We start from the raw sequence: 12,612 nt of genomic DNA on the forward strand, positions 1-12,612 counted from the left end.
GGTTGGAAATTTTTCTCTCTCAGAATTTTAAATATGTCATGCCACTGCCTTCTCGCCTCCATGGTGGCTGCTGAGTAGTCACTACTTAATCTTATGTTGTTTCCTTTGTATGTAATGAACTGCTTCTCTCTTGCTGCTTTCAGAACTTGCTCCTTCTCTTTGGTATTTGACAGTCTGATCAGAATATGTCTTGGAATGGGTGTATTTGGATTTATTCTATTAGGAGTTTGCTGGGCATTAATGTTTTGTGTATTTATATTGTGTAGAAGGTTTGGGAAGTTTTCCCCAACAATTTCTTTGAATACTCTTTCTAGACCTTTACCCTTCTCTTCCCTTTCTGGGACACCAATGAGTCTTAAATTTGGACGTTTTATTTTATCACTCATATCCCTGAGATCCATTTCAATTTTTTAAATTTTTTCTCCATTCTTTCGTTTGTTCTTTCGTTTTCCATTCTGTGGTCCTCGAGGACGCTGAGTTGTCACTCAGCTTCCTCTAATCTTGTATTATGAGTATCCAGAGTCTTTTTAATTTGGCCAACAGTTTCTTTTATTTCCATAAGATCTTCTGTTTTTTTATTTACTCTTGCAATTTCTTCTTTATGCTCTTCTAGGGTCTTCTCTCTGTCCTTTATATCCTGTGCCATGCTCTTCTTCATGTCCTTTATGTCCTGTACCATGCTCTCATTGTTTGACTTTAGTTCTTTGATTAATTGTGCCAAGTACTGTGTCTCTTCTGATGGTTTGGTTTGGGTTCTCCATATCGTCTGGTTTTATCATATGCTTTAAGATTTTCTGTTGTTTTTGGCCTCTTGGCATTTGCTTTACTTGATAGGGTTCTTTCTGGATATAAAAAGTACCGATCTCTAATTTGTCAGATCTGCAGCTTGGTGGTGTACGCTTTCTCTAACTAGCCAGCAGATGGCATCCGTGAGTCACCTATTCCCCTCAAGTTAGTTCTCCCCAACTTTGTCTTTGTGGTGTGCAGGGATCTGATTCTTGTGGGGTTTAATTGGTGCACTAAGTTTGGGTGTGTTGTTGGTGCTGTCCTCCCTGAATGTGAGGCGTGTGTCTGGGTGGTTAGGGAGGCAGGGCAGCTTTAATAATCAGACCTCCCAGGTGTTCCCAGAGATTTAAGGCTGTTGAAAGAGTCTAAGCCTTCATTTCAGTCTTGCCACAGATTGTCTCTGCTGCTGACCCACAAGTCCTTGGTATTGGCTTGGGGTCCCTGGGATTTTCGAGCGTGTCCCCCTTCCCAGCTTGCTCTTCCAGGACCTCTGCTGAGGGAAGGCTGTGCCACGTCACAGGTGTCCACCAGCCCTCCAGGGAAGCCCTGGGCCGCCGGGCCATGCAGGGGTATTCCTGGCCTGCTGCAAAGATGGCTGAATGGGGCATGTTAATTCCCCCTTTTCGCACAGCTCTGCCTTCCCAGCTGCGGGACAATTAGCTGTGGGTGCACTAAAGGCCACTGTCCACAGTCGATGTTGTAGTGTGTGTGTGGTGCTGCGGTCCTGTCACACTGGGACCCTTGGCGTGACTCTGGGCTATAGCTCTGGCCCCGGGCAGGAGCGTTCCCAGTCTGCCAGGGAGATGTCTGCAAGGGGTGCAGTTTCTTTCTCCTTTTGGCTCCCCTCTGCCCCCTGGCCCCGAGACAATCAGCAGCGGGCTATCCTCCACACCAGTCACCAAGACATTGGCACAGCACGCTTCTGCCTTGCTTCACTGCTTGGTTCTCACCGTTGTAACTGCAGCCTCTCCCGGGTTTTTTTTTTTTTTTTTAAGAACTAGTTTGTCTCCAAACACCAACCCATGGTTTCCCCACACTGCAGCACAGTCACCGGGCTTTCAGCCAGCTTACTCACTCGTTTCAGAATGCAGACTCCTGGTTTCACCAAATGCATGGTCCCTGTGGATTTAGCAGACCTTGTCTGACTGGTGCATCGCTGGAACTGGTGTTCTGGTTCACTTTCTGACTTTTATCTAGTATTTTTCACGGAAGTGTTTTTTTTTTTGCCCTGTCTCAACTAGCCACCACCTTAGGTTCTCCAAGACTTTCAAAAAAAAGAAAAAAATGTAAGCATTTACCCTCTCTGAACATCTCAGGGTTTGCACAGAAAATAAAATACCATTTTAAAGCTCCTTGGATTTGGTTTGACAATTACCTACCATTTACAAAACATTGAGTTAGTAATGGATGGGAAAGTGCTCTAAAATACATAAAGTATTATATAAATCATGAACAATTATTACTGTCATTCTTCTGGCCCATAGTACCTTTTAGCTTAAAAAACTTGTTATCCCTGTACTAGGACTAATATATACAGTTATAGTTGTATTTTTTTAAGTATCTGTAAATATGCCTTTATTGAATCAGGGCCTTTACTATGTTAGGGCATTTTAGGGATAAGATTCATAAGCAGAAATTTATACCAATTATTTTTCTATGAAAAAAACTTTATTTTCTGACACAATTCACAATACCTATTCCAAGTTTCCCATTTCTCTTTAAGGGAGGAAGCCATTTTCACTACAACATAACAATCCTAACTCTTCTGGTATTGGCTCAAAATCAGCCATAAAGGGTCTGGGATTCAATTTTATCTCATTAGCAGTAGAGACTGGCTTAAGCCACATGGATTTCCTAAAGGCAGAACATTCCAAAGGGATTTTCTGTCACAAAGGATAATGTGCCGGTTTGAATGTATTATGTCCCCCAGAAAAAGCCATATTCTTTGATGCAATCTTGTGGGGCAGACATAATAGTGGGGATTAAGTTGGAACATTTGGATTAGGTTGTTTACATGGAGATGTGCCCCACCCAACTGTAGATGATAACTGATGGGATATTTCCATGGAGGCGTGGCCCCACCCATTCAAGGTGGGCCTTGATCAGTGGAGCCATATGAATGAGCTGACTCAAAGAGAAAGAACTGAGTGCAGCTGTGAGTGACGTTTTGAAGAGGAGCAAGCTTGCTAGAAAGGAACGTCCTGGGAGAAAGCCATTTTGAAACCAGAACTTTGGAGCAGACGCCAGCCACGTGCCTTCCCAGCTAACAGAGGTTTTCTGGAAACCAGAACTTTGGAGCAGATGCCAGCCACAGGCCTTCCCAGCTAACAGAGGTTTTCCGGACGCCATTGGCCATCCTTCAGCGAAGGTACCCAATTACTGATGTGTTACCTTGGATACTTTATGGCCTTAAGACAGTAACTGTGTAGCCAAATAAACCCCCTTTTTATAAAAGCCAATCCATCCCTGGTGTTTTGCATTCCAGCAGCATTAGCAAACTAGAACACATAGTCCTTGGGATAAAGTACAGCTCAGTTTGAAAAAGGAGAGTATCCTCTGAAACAACCTTTTTCCTGATGCCACATTCATTAACAGGATATATAAAATCATATGCATATGTTTGTATTCAAGTCACAGGGCAGCCCAAACCCAAATAAAATTCATCAGCAAACAGATACAGATTCTTGTTGTGTGCTCATGGGCTAACTGTGATGATCAGTCAGTACGTAGAACAACCTATTTGCACTCCATCGATGATCTCAGTGCAAGGCCAAATCAAAGCGGCAAGGAAAATCAAGCCCTCTAAAGCCATAAAGACTTTAATCCAGACAGACCCCTAGCACAGGACTACTGGGGAAACAGTATAATAGTATTTTAAAGAAAGCAAAAATAAAATCTGTATATATTTTTAAAATATTTTCTTGCTTGATTCTGTGTTATTTGAGATTGTGCTTATAAATGTATTTGCATATATTAGATCGCTTAATAATTTTATAGTCATAGATGGGCTTGATTCTTATTTTTTGCAGGTTTCTTGCAGGTGGCTCTACTGGGTTCTTGGCACAGTATCATGTGGACATGGAAAAAGCATTTTTAAGGTAGAATTTTTTAATGTATTAAATAGTTCAAATTTTTAACCAGTATAATTAGTTTTCCACTGTTACTGTCAAATAACTAGATGTGGGCTTCACATAGCAAATAATATTTGTGGGATAATTGATGATCACTTTAAATTATTTCCTACCTAACATAAAGTTTGATCTCAAATAGTTAACATTTATGGAGTACCTCCTGTAAGCCAATCTCTGTTTTAAGTCCTATGCTTACATTATCTCATCATCTCATTAATGCTTATAACTAAGGCTACATCCAGGTATCTCGTTAGGTCTCTTACATCCCTGTTTTACAGATGGAGAAACTGAGGCACTCTGGGAATAAATTCTTTGCTAATCATCAAAAAACTAGAGCCATGTTCTTACCTACTTATGTCATATGACACCCCCTTCCATTCCATTTAACTGAAGCACTTTGGTAGAAGAATAAGAACAGAACTCAGATCGAGACTCTTCCTAAATGTGACATATACTGAAACAATCATTGCAGTGTGTATATATGTGTATGTGTGTATTATATATACATACACACACACAAATATATGTGCATACACACACACATACACATATCCTCTTACATTTCTTAGTACTTCTTGGAGACCATGGTTTCCAGGATTCCAGATATGACACCTTATTCTGTGATGCCTTGTTCATGTGTCCAGTAGAGTGCATACTCACTGAAAGAAATGAACAATGTTTACCTCAGATGTGTAGAAGGAAGAGAGTTGTAAAATTGGAGGATATGGTCCCATCATCTCTGATTAAGTCCCCTCCCTGGTATCTGAAATCCATGAGACACCTCTGCCAAAAGCAAAGACACAAACCTTTTGCTGATCCATTTTATTGCCTGCTGTTTGTAGCAAGGAGTCAGAGAGGAGAAGAGGGATGGCTGTGAAGACTCCTTGGGCAATCATCTTTGTATTCCTCTAATGCCCAGGAAATGCCTGACATCTTAAGTAGTTTAGCAGTGTGTTGAATAAAAGTATTAGCAATTGTGTTAAGAATGACAAGGTCAAAGAGCACTTAGGGTCATATGTTGACGCAGTCTCATTTCTGATGCCACATAACTGAATAAGATCTTGACCTTAGCCATGGTTGTCATCCTTGTACATGTCTGTAGCCCAGTAACGTAATCTCCTAGAATGGAGGTAGGCACAGGAACACTCTTTAGACCAATATCAGGACATCATTGCACCTGCAGGTACATGCCACCCAGCCCTGCTCTTCTGTACTGGGGTGGCATTCCATGGCAAAAGAATGTTACTTGCTGTCTTAGGAAACTTCTGGAAAAATACATGCATGTACGTACAGTAAAAGTGCTCGTTAATGCATTACATGGGGCATAGTTTTTCAGAGTATCACCTCAAGACCACCCGCATCATAATCATCTATAGTGCCTTTTAAAAATGCAGGTTCTTGGTTTCTATGCCAGATTTACTAAATCAGAATATTTTGGTACAGAGGGATCCATATGATTCTTATGCATCCTGTTGTTTGATAACCCACTGGATTAGGCAGTGTTTTTCAGGCCTTTTTTTACTGTGACCTAGAGTTTGAAATAAGTTTAATAAAACTGTACTCTTACCTCCTAGGATGATGCTATCATATTTTCTATAATAGTCTGTTCTTTTCTAGTTAATTTGCTTGACGTGATCCACTAAATTGACTTCATGACCTACTAATGCTGAATTAGGGATTTGGATTAGATGACTTTCAATATATATCAGCATTAAGGTCCCATGACATGAATAATTGCAACATAAAGAAAATAAGTGATTTTATCCTTTTTTTCTCTATATTGTCAAAATTCATAAAAGTACATAAGAACAGATGATGCATCCGAGTTTTACTCTCAGCTCTGCCATTAACTAGTTGTTTGACTTTGAACATTCAACATCATTGGGCTTCAGTTTTCATCATTTATAACAAGGAGCTAATACTTTCCCTTTACATTTCATAGAATTTCTCAAATGAAATTAAAACAATGAGAAAACTCTGTGATCCCTGAATGTATATACTAATGTAAGGTTATGTTCTTTTACACTAGTTGTACTTGAAAATGTTTAGACATTGTGGCACCTATCTTGCAATAGCTATGACTTGTTGTTCTGGTCATAACCCCTCCTTTCCATAATGCCTGGTGGTTGGATGGCTATTAGAAAAGAAAGCACTGTAGAAATCATGTTAATGTAAAAATTTCACTCTTGCTCTTACAGTATATCTCAGTTGCTTTCATGCAGGAGAAAAAGCATTCCTTGGAGAAGAATGCAAATCTTTATTCTCTAAGATATGTTCTTTGACCTTGTAATGAAACCACTATTGCTGTGATAAAGAAATGCATAGGCACTCCAAACTCTGGGAACAAATCTTCTGATATACTTCCCAAACACAATCATTGGCATTGCTGTCCAGAAGCCAAGTAGTTAAGCTCTATCTGGATCCTGAAAAGCAGCAGCTATTTCCCAGCCTCACTCTTCAAAATTCCCTATCACAACCCACCTAAAGGTCCACCACATCCACTTTCTCACAAATAATGGCCCACCACTTAATGTTCACTGAAAAGACTTAAGTCATCAACAGGAGAAGGTCTGGAGAGCACCAGCCCTGCAGGCTTCAAATTAATCTCTAGTTCTTCCTTGGTCCTTATACCCAGTGAACAAATCTCTGATCCCTACTTGGATTTTCATTCCCATATAACCTACAAAGAGTTACCATTGTGAATTACTAAAAAGGGTTGCAGTCACTAATTAGATTAAAATCCTTATAATGTGTCATCACCTTATCTTTTCCCAGCCTCCAATCAAAAATTCTTCCATAGTATTTGATTGCCTACAAAATAAATCCAAAGTTAGTCACTAAAGAAATATGTATGTAGATATACATGTACATGCATATATGTATATATATTCAGATATCCATTATCTTATTTTATGTAACTTTAAGTATGCCCAAAATATGTTGTAATATATTTTTAAAATACCTTATGTAAAATCCCTGTTAATCTTGCACAAGATTAATATGTCATCTGTCACATCATTATGTAACTTGCTTTTGGATAGACTAGCCAATAGAATGAGATGATAAAATGAAACAAGAGCTACACATTTTAGAAAGAAGAGAAAAGTTTCATTACTCTGCCAATAATTTGACTGTACATCTGGAAAACCTAAAGAAGTCAACAAAATTTTATTAAAAACAATACAAGAATTCAGTAAGGCAGCTGATGATAAATTAATATTTTAAAATGAACAGCTCGTTTTTAATTTTAAAGAATTTTGTCATCTAAAATTTAAAATACTAACGTGTATTCATATATCATTATTGTCATTAAAAACATCTTGAAAACAAAATATGGTTCTAAATATATATCACTTCCCTATATGCAAACAATAACCAGATAAAAAATTTAGTGGAAAAACATTCTATTCATAACTGTGGTTTGGAGTGGGGGCGGATTAAAAAAACAACTAAGACACACAGAAGTAAACTTAACAAGGAAGGTATAGGATCTATATAAAGAAAACTTTAAAATTGAATGCATGAAAAGGTGTCTCTTGTGCTGTGATAATAAAATGTCCCTTGAGCAATATAAGCAAGATTAAAGAAAAGAAAGCTGAAAAGGATATGTGAAACAGGTAAAAAAAAAAAAAAAAAAAAAAAAAACAGCTAAAAGGCTAATTTCTGACTATGAAATGCTTTTTAAAACAAGTAAGATTAGAACTAACAACTCAAAAATTGGCAAAGGAGTGAACAGACATTTCATAGAAGAATTATAAATGGTCAATAAACTTGTCAAAAGATGCCCAATGACACTCAGAATTTAAGAAATGCTAATAAAAACAAAAATGAGTTTTTCATCTGGTATATTTACCAAGATGAAAAAGTTTGATTATATGCATTGTTGGGAAAATTTTGGTAAAAATACATATTCTTTATAGCATTTTAAAAATCATTTCAAAACATTAAAAAAATGGTTAAAATATAGTCTTTTACCACAAAGCAATCTGACTTTGGGCATACTTCATACAACACTCATGAAAACGTGGAACTGCTGAGATCAGCGAATCTGTAAGTTTTTGCGGCCAGGGGACCCGCGCTCCTCCCTGCCAGGCTCAGTCCCGTGGGAGGAGGGGCTGTCAGCTCCGGGAAGGAGAAGGGAGAACTGCAGTGGCAGCCCGTATCGGAAACTCATTCTGCTGATCCAAACTCCAACTGTAGATAGACGGAGACCAGACACCAGAGAATCTGAGAGCAACCAGCCCAGCAGAGAGGAGACAGTCATAGAAAAAAAACAACACGAAAAACTCCAAAATAAAAGCGGAGGATTTTTGGAGTTCTGGTGAACATAGAAAGGGGAAGGGCCCTGAGGCGCATATGCAAATCCCAAAGAAAAGCTGATCTCTCTGCCCTGTGGACCTTTCCTAAATGGCCCTGGTTGCTTTGTCTCTTAGCATTTCAATAACCAATTAGATCTGCCAGGAGGGTGCTTTTTTTTTTTTTTTTTTTTTAATCCTTTTTTTCTTTTTCTAAAACAATTACTCTAAGAAACCCAATACAGAAAGCTTCAAAGACTTGCTATTTGGGCAGGTCAAGTCAAGAGCAGAACTAGGAGAGCTCTGAGACAAAACACAATAATCCAGTGGCTGAGAAAATTCACTAAACACCACAACTTCCCAAGAAAAGGGGGGTGTCCGCTCACAGCCATCATCCTGGTGGACAGGAAACACTCCTGCCCATCGCCAGCCCCATAGCCCAGAACTGCCCCAGACAACCCAGTGTGACGGAAGTGCTTCAAATAACAGGCACACACCACAAAACTGGGCGTGGACATTAGCCTTCCCTGCAACCTCAGCTGATTGTCCCAGAGTTGGGAAGGTAGAGCAGTGTGAATTAACAAAGCCCCATTCAGCCATTAGTTCAGCACACTGGGAGCCTCCCTACACAGCCCAGCAGCCCAGAACTGCCCTGGGGGGACGGCACTCACCTGTGACATAGCACAGTCATCCCTCAACAGAGGACCCGGGGTGTACGGCCTGGAAGAGGGGCCCACTTGCAAGTCTCAGAAGCCATATGCCAATACCAAGGACTTGTGGGTCAGTGGCAGAGACAAACTGTGGCAGGACTGAACTGAAGGATTAGACTATTGCAGCAGCTTTAAAACTCTAGGATCACCAGGGAGATTTGATTGTTAGAGCCCCCCCCCCGTCCCTGACAGCCCAGAAACACGCCCCATATACAGGGCAGGCAACACCAACTACACACGCAAGCTTGGTACACCGATTGGACCCCACAAGACTCACTCCCCCACTCACCAAAAAGGCTAAGCAGGGGAGAACTGGCTTGTGGAGAACAGGTGGCTCGTGGACGCCACGTGCTGGTTAGTTAGAGAAAGTATACTCCACGAAGCTGTAGATCTGACAAATTAGAGATAAGGACTTCAATTGGTCTACAAATCCTAAAAGAACCCTATCAAGTTCAGCAAATGCCACGAGGCCAAAAACAACAGAAAATTATAAAGCATATGAAAAAACCAGACGATATGGAAAACCCAAGCCCAAGCACCCAAATCAAAATACCAGAAGAGACACAGCATCTACAGCAGCTACTCAAAGAACTAAAGATGAACAATGAGACCATAGTACGGGAGATAAAGGAAATCAAGAAGACCCTAGAAGAGCATAAAGAAGACATTGCAAGACTAAATAAAAAAATGGATGATCTTATGGAAATTAAAGAAACTGTTGACCAAATTAAAAAGATTCTGGACACTCATAGTACAAGACTAGAGAAGTTGAACAACGAATCAGTGACCTCGAAGATGACAGAATGGAAAATGAAAGCATAAAAGAAAGAATGGGAAAAAAAATTGAAAAAATCGAAATGGACCTCAGGGATATGATAGATAATATGAAACGTCCAAATATAAGACTCATTGGTGTCCCAGAAGGGGAAGAAAAGGGTAAAGGCCTAGGAAGAGTATTCAAAGAAATTGTTGGGGAAAACTTCCCAAATCTTCTAAACAACATAAATACACAAATCATAAATGCTCAGCGAACCCCAAAGAGAATAAATCCAAATAAACCCACTCCGAGACATATACTGATCACACTGTCAAACACAGAAGAGAAGGAGCAAGTTCTGAAAGCAGCAAGAGAAAAGCAATTCACCACATACAAAGGAAACAGCATAAGACTAAGTAGTGACTACTCAGCAGCCACCATGGAGGCAAAAAGGCAGTGGGACGATATATTTAAAATTCTGAGTGAGAAAAATTTCCAGCCAAGAATACTTTATCCAGCAAAGCTCTCCTTCAAATTCAAGGGAGAGCTTAAATTTTTCACAGACAAACAAATGCTGAGAGAATTTGCTAACAAGAGACCTGCCCTACTGGAGATACTCAAGGGAGCCCTACACACAGAGAAACAAAGAAAGGACAGAGAGACTTGGAGAAAGGTTCAGTACTAAAGAGATTCGGTATGGGTACAATAAAGGATATTAATAGACAGAGGGGAAAAATATGACAAACATAAACCAAAGGATAAGATGGCTGATTCAAGAAATGCCTTCACGGTTATAACGTTGAATGTAAATGGATTAAACTCCCCAATTAAAAGATATAGATTCGCAGAATGGATCAAAAAAAAATGAACCATCAATATGTTGCATACAAGAGACTCATCTTAGACACAGGGACACAAAGAAACTGAAAGTGAAAGGATGGAAAAAAATATTTCATGCAAGCTACAGCCAAAAGAAAGCAGGTGTAGCAATATTAATCTCAGATAAAATAGACTTCAAATGCAGGGATGTTTTGAGAGACAAAGAAGGCCACTACGTACTAATAAAAGGGGCAATTCAGCAAGAAGAAATAACAATCGTAAATGTCTATGCACCCAACCAAGGTGCCACAAAATACATGAGAGAAACACTGGCAAAACTAAAGGAAGCAATTGATGTTTCCACAATAATTGTGGGAGACTTCAACACATCACTCTCTCCTATAGATAGATCAACCAGACAGAACACCAATAAGGAAATTGAAAACCTAAACAATCTGATAAATGAATTAGATTTAACAGACATATACAGGACATTACATCCCAAATCACCAGGATACACATACTTTTCTAGTGCTCACTGAACTTTCTCCAGAATAGATCATATGCTGGGACATAAAACAAGCCTCAATAAATTTAAAAAGATTGAAATTATTCAAAGCACATTCTCTGACCACAATGGAATACAATTAGAAGTCAATAACCATCAGAGACTTAGAAAATTCACAAATACCTGGAGGTTAAACAACACACTCCTAAACAATCAGTGGGTTAAAGAAGAAATAGCAAGAGAAATTGCTAAATATATAGAGACGAATGAAAATGAGAGCACAACATACCAAAACCTATGGGATGCAGCAAAAGCAGTGCTAAGGGGGAAATTTATAGCACTAAACGCATATATTAAAAAGGAAGAAAGAGCCAAAATCAAAGAACTAATGGATCAACTGAAGAAGCTAGAAAATGAACAGCAAACCAATCCTAAACCAAGTACAAGAAAAGAAATAACAAGGATTAAAGCAGAAATAAATGACATAGAGAAGAAAAAAAAATAGAGAGGATAAATATCACCAAAAGTTGGTTCTTTGAGAAGATCAAGATTGACAAGCCCCTAGCTACACTGACAAAATCAAAAAGAGAGAAGACCCATATAAACAAAATAATGAATGAAAAAGGTGACATAACTGCAGATCCTGAAGAAATTAAAAAAATTATAAGAGGATACTATGAACAACCGTATGGCAACAAACTGGATAATGTAGAGGAAATGGACAATTTCCTGGAAACATATGAACAACCTAGACTGACCAGAGAAGAAATAGAAGACCTCAACCAACCCATCACAAGCAAAGAGATCCAATCAGTCATCAAAAATCTTCCCACAAATAAATGCCCAGGGCCAGATGGCTTCACAGGGGAATTCCACCAAACTTTCCAGAAAGAACTGACACCAATCTTACTCAAACTCTTTCAAAACATTGAAGAAAATGGAACACTACCTAACTCATTTTATGAAGCTGACATCAATCTAATACCAAAACCAGGCAAAGATGCTACAAAAAAGGAAAACTACCGGCCAATCTCCCTAATGAATATAGATGCAAAAATCCTCAACAAAATACTTGCAAATCGAATCCAAAGACACATTGAAAAAATCATACACCATGACCAAGTGGGGTTTATTCCAGGCATGCAAGGATGGTTCAACATAAGAAAATCAATCAATGTATTACAACACATTAACAAGTCAAAAGGGAAAAATCAATTGATCATCTCAATAGATGCTGAAAAAGCATTTGACAAAATCCAACATCCGTTTTTGATAAAAACACTTCAAAAGGTAGGAATTGAAGGAAACTTCCTCAACATGATAAAGAGCATATATGGAAAACCCACAGGCAGCATAGTACTCAATGGTGAGAGACTGAAAGCCTTCCCTCTAAGATCAGGAACAAGACAAGGATGCCCGCTGTCACCACTGTTATTCAACATTGTGCTGGAAGTGCTAGCCAGGGCAATCTGGCAAGACAAAGAAATAAAAGGCATCCAAATTGGAAAAGAAGAAGTAAAACTGTCATTGTTTGCAGATGATATGATCTTATATCTAGAAAACCCTGAGAAATCGACGATACAGCTACTAGAGCTAATAAACAAAT

At 39.0% G+C, this 12,612-nt stretch overlaps 1 pseudogene; it reads right to left on the reverse strand.

The window, feature by feature from the left end:
• Positions 1-2,504: 2,504 nt before the first annotated feature.
• Positions 2,505-3,598, reverse strand: LOC119509871 (annotated as a pseudogene).
• Positions 3,599-12,612: the final 9,014 nt, after the last annotated feature.

The sequence above is a fragment of the Choloepus didactylus genome, chromosome 15, assembly GCF_015220235.1.
Source record: "Choloepus didactylus isolate mChoDid1 chromosome 15, mChoDid1.pri, whole genome shotgun sequence".
Lineage (NCBI taxonomy): Eukaryota > Metazoa > Chordata > Mammalia > Pilosa > Megalonychidae > Choloepus > Choloepus didactylus.